The 7,408-nt window shown below is 51.4% G+C and overlaps 1 pseudogene; it reads left to right on the top strand.

Moving 5' to 3' along the window:
• Positions 1-6,130: 6,130 nt before the first annotated feature.
• On the top strand, positions 6,131-7,208 carry LOC142047775 (trace amine-associated receptor 4-like; annotated as a pseudogene).
• The last annotated feature ends 200 nt before the right edge of the window (positions 7,209-7,408 follow it).

Genomic DNA, 7,408 nt, shown 5'->3' with positions numbered 1-7,408 from the left:
CTAAACCCTAGCAGAATCCTCAGCTTGAGGCGGCTTCCCGCCATCCTAATGTGCAGGGCCCATCTAGAGATCACTGTGTTATAGAGCTCATTCTCAGAGCAGGCCACGGACGGGGGCACTGCACAAAACACATCTGATTGTATGTGGTAATTCTTCCAGCCAATAGCCAGTGGTCAAGAATCAGCTGGATAACAGAACTCAGGTACTCCCATCTGTCGGGATGTGAGCAGGCTTTTGAAGTGGTTCCCTACTTCCTGCTGCGTTTGAGCTATGGGAATTTGGGTGACGTTGCTCTAGTCAGTCCTGGTGAGTGTATTCAATTGTATTAAATACTCACTATTCCTTGGTCAGAGAGTGACTGTGCAGTCTATTGGTAGCATCTGCCTGGCAGATAGAGTCCCTGTTTCAATGCTATTTAATTTCATACTGAGTAGGCACATGTTCCAGACTCATAAGGCTCTTTAACATGTGGAACCCTCCAACCAGCCTCCCCTCATTTTCACATGTAACCCCTTATCTGGATTGCACCTTAACGTTACTCACACCCCCTTTGCTCTGAGCCCCCCTGAGGTTTCTTCCTGTATGCCTCAGGTGTCAGTTTGAACTTTTGTAGCACAGCCTGTTTACAATGTTCATAACTGCCATCATCCCCTTTAGGCATCTGGGTGAACACATCTAGTGTCTGAACAGCCACTGGACCTGGTCCTTGTCAATCACTCAATTTAACTTACAGCACTGCTCAAAAGCATTTAAAGACTCATCCATACCATCCTCATTCCCATAACGAGGTAACAATTCAGAAATGATGCACCTGAGGGGCCAGGTGACTGTGGTCTGGTCCCACCTACTGCTAAGGGTGCTGTTGGCATGCTCTCTCCAAGTCCAGTCCATGTTGCCTCTGCCTCTCTCGGTCACCAGTCATCTGGCCTCCAGTTGCAACTGATCTCTCTGAAGCTATAGTGTTTTTTTCTGAATCTGCAGTCTCTCCCTCTCCAGCTGTGCTTACAGCTGACACCCTGAGGTCCTGACAGCCTCACCCCAGGAACCCATGCTGACCCCTCAGGTTTCCTGTGTAGCCTAAGCATACGCTGTCTCAGAACTCCAGCTGCATAGAAGCTCTGGGTTTCCAGTTTAACTCTTCAGGTATATGTGATAGTGAAAGCCAATAGACACACAGAAAGACTTTGCACTGGATTCTAGACACTATTACTCTTTAGCAGCACAAGACAGACAGATCTCAACAAAAATAATAAACACACCAATATGCATTTTCGTGTCTCAGTTTCCTCACCAGTCTGGAGAGTTCTTGGGGATTGGGCAGAGTCTTCTGCGGTGTCCAGGATTCCCTTCCTGAAGCCCATGGTTTCATCTCAGAATCACAGAGTCTGTCTACGTAAGCTCACTTTCTCTGACCTTGGCTGGTCCCTCCGTTGAACCAGACCTTCCTCCCCAATTAAAGCATGCTCATCTCTTCCTCTGTTCTGCCAAAATCTTCACATAGGTGTCACTGAGTCCATAGACTTTATCTGTCCTCCTCACCTCAAAACCAACAAATAAGAACCCATGTTCTTTAGTTTTGCTGCTGAAGATTTTCCACTCCCCACTTCACGAGCCCCTTTCAGAAAATCTTGGTCAAACTGGCTTCTCCATTCAGGCAACCTCCTTAGCATACCCATTGTTTGATTACAGAACAATCATGGGGAATATTGTCCCTGATCTGGCAGAGACATACTACAGCACATCAGCAGATTGTAGATTCCACATCCACATAGAGGCATTCCATGATACAACCATTTCATAACAACTCCATAAGCAACCAGAACTCATATGACAGAATCCAGGAAGAGGTCACTGGAGACTTTTTGGAGAACATTTCTGCAAGAAAGATACAATTTCTATCAGATAAAAGATGTAGATATAGATAACCAAAATGGGATGTGGAAGGCAGACAGCAGAGCAAATCAAAATAAAGAGGAGATAGAAACGGTGAGATCTTTAAAGGAGACTAAATAACAAGGTAGCAAGCTTGTAAGCCACCAAAGAGACACTTCTGAAGTGTAATTTGCTGTTATCATCGGTGATAAACACTTGCAGTAAGTAGGTATGACTTTCTACCAGATGGGTCACAGTAGAGAACAGTGACAAATATGCTATTACAGCAGAATTACATCATTTCTGATATATTCAACGTAAGCCTGAGAATTTTACAAAGCAAGGAGCGAGGTCTGGAACAAAGTTACTTTTATGTAGCCAGTACTGCAGCCATTATGTGCTCAGCAGCAGCTCACACACCACCCTAGACATTAGAACCATTATTATTATTTTTTTGCCAAAGGCTTAATCTCTATTGTATTTGCTTATATATAAAATGCCTCTCCAGTGCTCAGGGCACTGTATAATCCTGACACTGAGTGCAAACGGCGGGCCTGTCCTGCTATTAATACAATACACAGTCACAAGAGACCTCCACCCTTCCTGGAGTTTTCCTTCATTCTTAAGAAACAGCAGATGTAAACCTTAGCCAGAACGTAGTCCTGAGTCAGCTCTTGGTAGGGTTTCTGCATGCATGACCTCCTTGTCCCTCCCCCAAAGCTTTCCATTGCCTTAGAGCAGTGGTTTCCAAACTTTTAAGGCTGCATATCCCTTTCCAAATAATGTAGTCTACCACGTACCCCCATCTGAGATAGGGTCATAATATACCTATGATTAGCTTGCCAAGTCTTACTAAATAAAGTGCGCTGTCCTCCATTACAGGATATGTCTTGCGTACCCCTGACGAGCTCATGTACCACAAGGGGTCTGCATACCCCAGTTTGAAAACCACGGCCTTAGAGTGACACTCAACCTGTTAATTCCTCCACTGGAGCGAAGTAAACCCACTGAGTATGACTGACAGGGTGAATCAGTAAAAACAGAGAGATACAGGGAGGCTGTTAGGTGGCAGTTGCTACAAAGGAGAAGGCTCTTGCACCAATAGTGACAAGGTTGTGAAAAGGGATGCAGAAGGAGATGGGGAAGGGAGATGAGAGCCTTAAGACAGGATGGGGAACATTCACGGAGGGTTTTAAAATCCTTGAACTGGATCCTGAAATTAATCCCAATCTGACTGCGTTGAGGGTGAAGATGATACGGTCCCACTTCTTCATCTGTACAGTGGTTGCGGCATTCTGTTCACACTAGAAACTGACATTGGGAAGATCACAGAACACGGCACTGCAATAGCCAAGGTGAGAAAAACTGAAGAGATGGTTGAGAATTTCAGTACAGATGGAGTCAAGCGGATACGGACAATGCTGCAGAGGGGGAATTACAGACATGGGAGAAGTGATGGAAGAGGAAATGTTCATGGTCAGGACTGATGCCAAAGCTATGGAGACCCTAGGCAAGGGGAAAATCTGTGTCAAGGAGGGTGTTAAAGGAAATAGGTCTATCTTGAGGAGGCTTCTCTTGCCCAGGAGAAGCACTTTTGTCTTCACACTATTTTGTTAAATGAAGTTGAGATGAAGCCACAACTTTAGTTGATCATGACAGGCAGCGTGGATGAACAAGGAGAACTGACTAATAGTCTCTGGCAACTCCTGCCATCCTTAGGCAGGGATCCAGACACCCCGGGCTCAAGTGCAGGACTCAAGATCACTTTAAGCCAAATTTACATCTCATTATCCTGGAGCAAACCACAAGCCAGTCACCCTGAAGCAGAGCAGTTCAGCTCACGAACTTGGCTGGTCTATATGTAAGCCCAGAGGGATATCATGATTGAGAATTACCCAATGACAGCACTGCCACCCTTGGCCCTTTTGGTCACCCTCTATACCAAGTGCTGAAGTGTTGACATAAGTTGGCCACCGGCGCAGGTTACCTACATTGTGGGTAAGTCCATGCAGCGTGGATGCCAACTTTTATGCTGCTTGGCTGCCTGCTTGCGCTCAAGTTCGCGCCAGGTGGATGACGTTGAGTCGAGCTGAAGAGAAAAACCTGGCCCTCCACTCACTAGGGGAGGGTAGTTTGAAACAATGGAAAATGGTCCAAATCGTAACCTAATGGGCGCACCTAAGAGGAGGAGAACTTCTGGTAACTAGGCAGAAGTCCAGGGCCCAGCCGAGGCTCTGCGCTGCGGGATCGGCTGCAGCAAGCTCGGTACCCTGGCAAGCGAGCTTCTTCCAGAAAGCGTTCCAGTGCAAGCATGTCTTGTCCCAGCTCACCTCTGGCAGGAAATGCGGGTACCGTCGGGCGTTGTGGTCCACTTTTGCCAAGACCCTGGATTCCTGGACTCGAAAAAACCTCTCCACCTCCGGCTGCTTGGTCCGCTCTGCAGGTGAGCGGCCGGGCCGCAGCCGGCTCCGCCGCTGACTACCGGCGCGTGGGACGCCGGCTCCAGCTAAAACCCGCCTGCAGCCCTGCGGCAGAACGCGCAGAAGCGCAGCGCTCCGCTTCCGCTGCAGCCCAGTGTTGAGCACGCACAGGGCAGACAATGCGAGCTCAGGACGCTCCGCAGCGCCGAGCAGAGAGCGGAAAGGGCCGTTTGACCGAGCGCCTCTGCTAAGGCGCCAACTCCTGAGTTGCTTCTGCGACCGGACGCTGCATGGACCTGTTTGCAACCGGAAGGAGAAGCTCGTCGCAGCACCGCTCGATGGCTCGTCCTCCTGACTCTTTTTTTTTGGGGCGTAAGAGTTGCCTGGGACGGCCCGGCCAATTGCTGGTCGCTCGGAGCCTCGCCGCGGGCGGCGACCGCAGCTCCGGCGCTGCTGTCGGAAGGCACGGCCGTAAGCTTGAAAGTTATCGCGGGGGCTGGAGAGCGCGTAGGAGCCAGACTCCGAGGGGCGTGCGGGGTTATGTATCCGCGCATGTGGAGAGCCAGGCTGGACCGCAGTGTGGCTGTATTGTGGACGCTCCCGTCCCAGTGCACAACGGGACATCTTTCTGGCTGCGGGTGTGTCCTGTGACCTGAAGTACATCCCAGCCTGTGTTCCTCAGTGTACGCGGTTCTGATTTGTGTGTATGCCCAATCTCGAGTCTTGGGGATGAGCGTAAGAGAGAGAGAGTTGTTGTGCGAGGAAGTGCTGATGTGAGATTGTAGCTGGGGATGTCTTGGGGAGTGTGACAGTGTATGTTTGTGGTGTGAGTGGAGAGACTTGCTGTTGGCGGAGTGTTGTGTGTGTAGCACGTGCCTGTGATGTGTGTATGAGAGAGAGAAGAGATTGTTTGGGAGTGAGTGCGCTGCGCTGAGTGAGTTATCCGTCGCTGTCTCTTGAAGAAAGTATGCCGGTCATGGACCAGATGCCCAGCAGGACACGTCCTTGACCCAGAGTCAGCAGACTAGGGACAAAGGTGGGAAGGGGACACTCTGAATAAGCAACCCCCCCCCCCCGGCACAGCAGACAGGAGGCAGGGTCCAGCTCCTGCGCTTGGTCAAGGGTGGTGCCATGGGTGGCGGGGTGGGCAGAAGCAGTGGGGGATAGAGATGGCCGTGAAGCAGGGCAGCAGGGGCACCCCTGTTTCAGAGGCATTATCTGGCTGGCCCAGAGGCCCCCTGCTGCAGGTTAGTCTTTCCACCCTCTCCAGGTGCTGCTTCAGCTGCCCAGTTGCCTCTAAGCCCCACTGGCTGTCAGAAGGTCAGATGAGGAGGTACCAGCATGGCTCCCTCTTGAGTACCATGCCTTGGGCAGCAGTCCAGTCTGCTAACCCCTAAGGCTGGCTCTGGTAGAGTGTGTGTGTGTAAAATCTGTGTGTACGTGTAACTCACCGAGTGTAAAATCTGTGTGTGTGCAACTCACCAAGGATAAAATCTGTGTGTGTGGATGCATGCGACTCACCCAGTGTCATATTCTCAATGTATGTGTTTGTGATCCAACAGGAAGTGGTCTAGGCCCTTCTCTGGAGCACACTCCGGATCACTGCAGGAAGCCTGGCCCTGTCAGTGTGTGCACATATTGCACCGATGTGACCCATTTGTCTGGATGTCTGCCCATAGCTCACACCTCTCAGAAGAAGTTTCTGGAGACTCAGCATGTGAGGAGCCAGAGAACCAGCACCTGAAGCCTTCTCCATGGAGCCTTAGGAGAGAACCAGAGGAGCCCAGCTCACCAACCTGTCCCAGCCCATCCGCCTTGTGAAGAGAAGAACCTGGCCAATGTTGGGTAACAGCAGCAGCACCAATTGCACTCTGTCCAGCCCAGCTCTTCCGGGGGAGATCTGCAAGCTCTTCCTCGTGGTCCTGCTGATCATTGCCATCATCCTGGGCAATGTAGTGAGCCTCCTGGTCTTTCTGCAAGCCAGGCAGTTCAGGACCTCTCAGGGCTACCTGAAAGTCTCCTTGGCCCTGGCTGACCTGGCTGTGGGGCTCATTGTGGTGCCCTACTCCGTATACAGGGAGGCGAGCAGTCTAGTCTTTGGCATGGAGCAGGGGAGCAGCAGTTGCTCTATCCCATCCTTGCCCTGCTTCGTCACTGGACCCATCTTTGCTGGCTGCACCTTCGTCTCCATCACAACCATCTTCTTGCTGTCGGTGGAGAGGAGCGTGGCGGTGCTGAAGCCCCTGCACAAGAGGGCGGTGATCACCAAGCGGCAGACGGTTTGGCTCATCCTGCTCTCGTGGTCCATGAGCTTCTTGCTAGCAGTGGTGCCTATGATCTCTAGCCCAGACATCACCTTGCAGTATAACCCCTGCAGCAAGATGTGCACCTATGCCTTCCGAGCAGGCAGGCTGCCCGGCACCCCCTGGAACATCATGCTGCTCTTCCCAGCCTTCGACTTCTCCTTGCTGGGGGGTACCTTTGTCATCAACTTCATCACCTTCACCACCATCCGCCAGTATTGCAAGGCCCGCGGGTGGCTGGGCAGTGAGGCACAGCACAACAGCCGCCTCTCCTTCTCCGACATCACCGCGGCAAAGACCATTGGCATCCTGACCTTTGCCTTCTCGGCCTCCTTCAGCCCTATTGCTGTCTTTGTGGTGGGCTCTGTGCTGGGCTACCAGTGGTGTCAGTTCTCCTTCTATGCCTTCTGGATTCTGACCTCCAACAGCCTGCTGGAACATGGCCATCTACAGCGCTTGGGACCCCAAGTTCCGGCAAGGAGTCAGGGAGCTGTTCAGCAGGCCAGTGCTGAACTCTGCCTCCCAGCGCCCCAGCCGCTCCACAGAAGGAGACAGCTCTGCTCCAGCCTGTGTGGCTGTCCTTAAGGAGATGTTTCGCCCAGAGAACGCCTGATGTGAGCTCTATGCACAACACTTTGCCAGGAAGATCTCTGTGTTCCTATCATACAAGGACCTGCAGCCACAAGAATTCAGTGCAATCTGGGCTTGTGCCAGCAGCTCAGCTCTGCCCTATCACCTAGAGTTGATGGGGAAGCCTTTATTAGGGTACTTATTTTTGCAGAGTGATATCATGAGCTAGGATCTTGGGGAAAG

This window comes from Chelonoidis abingdonii, chromosome 14 (assembly GCF_003597395.2).
Source record: "Chelonoidis abingdonii isolate Lonesome George chromosome 14, CheloAbing_2.0, whole genome shotgun sequence".
NCBI lineage: Eukaryota > Metazoa > Chordata > Testudines > Testudinidae > Chelonoidis > Chelonoidis abingdonii.
The sequence above is the reverse complement of the archived record's forward strand: the minus strand, read 5'-3'. Positions and strand labels throughout refer to the sequence as shown.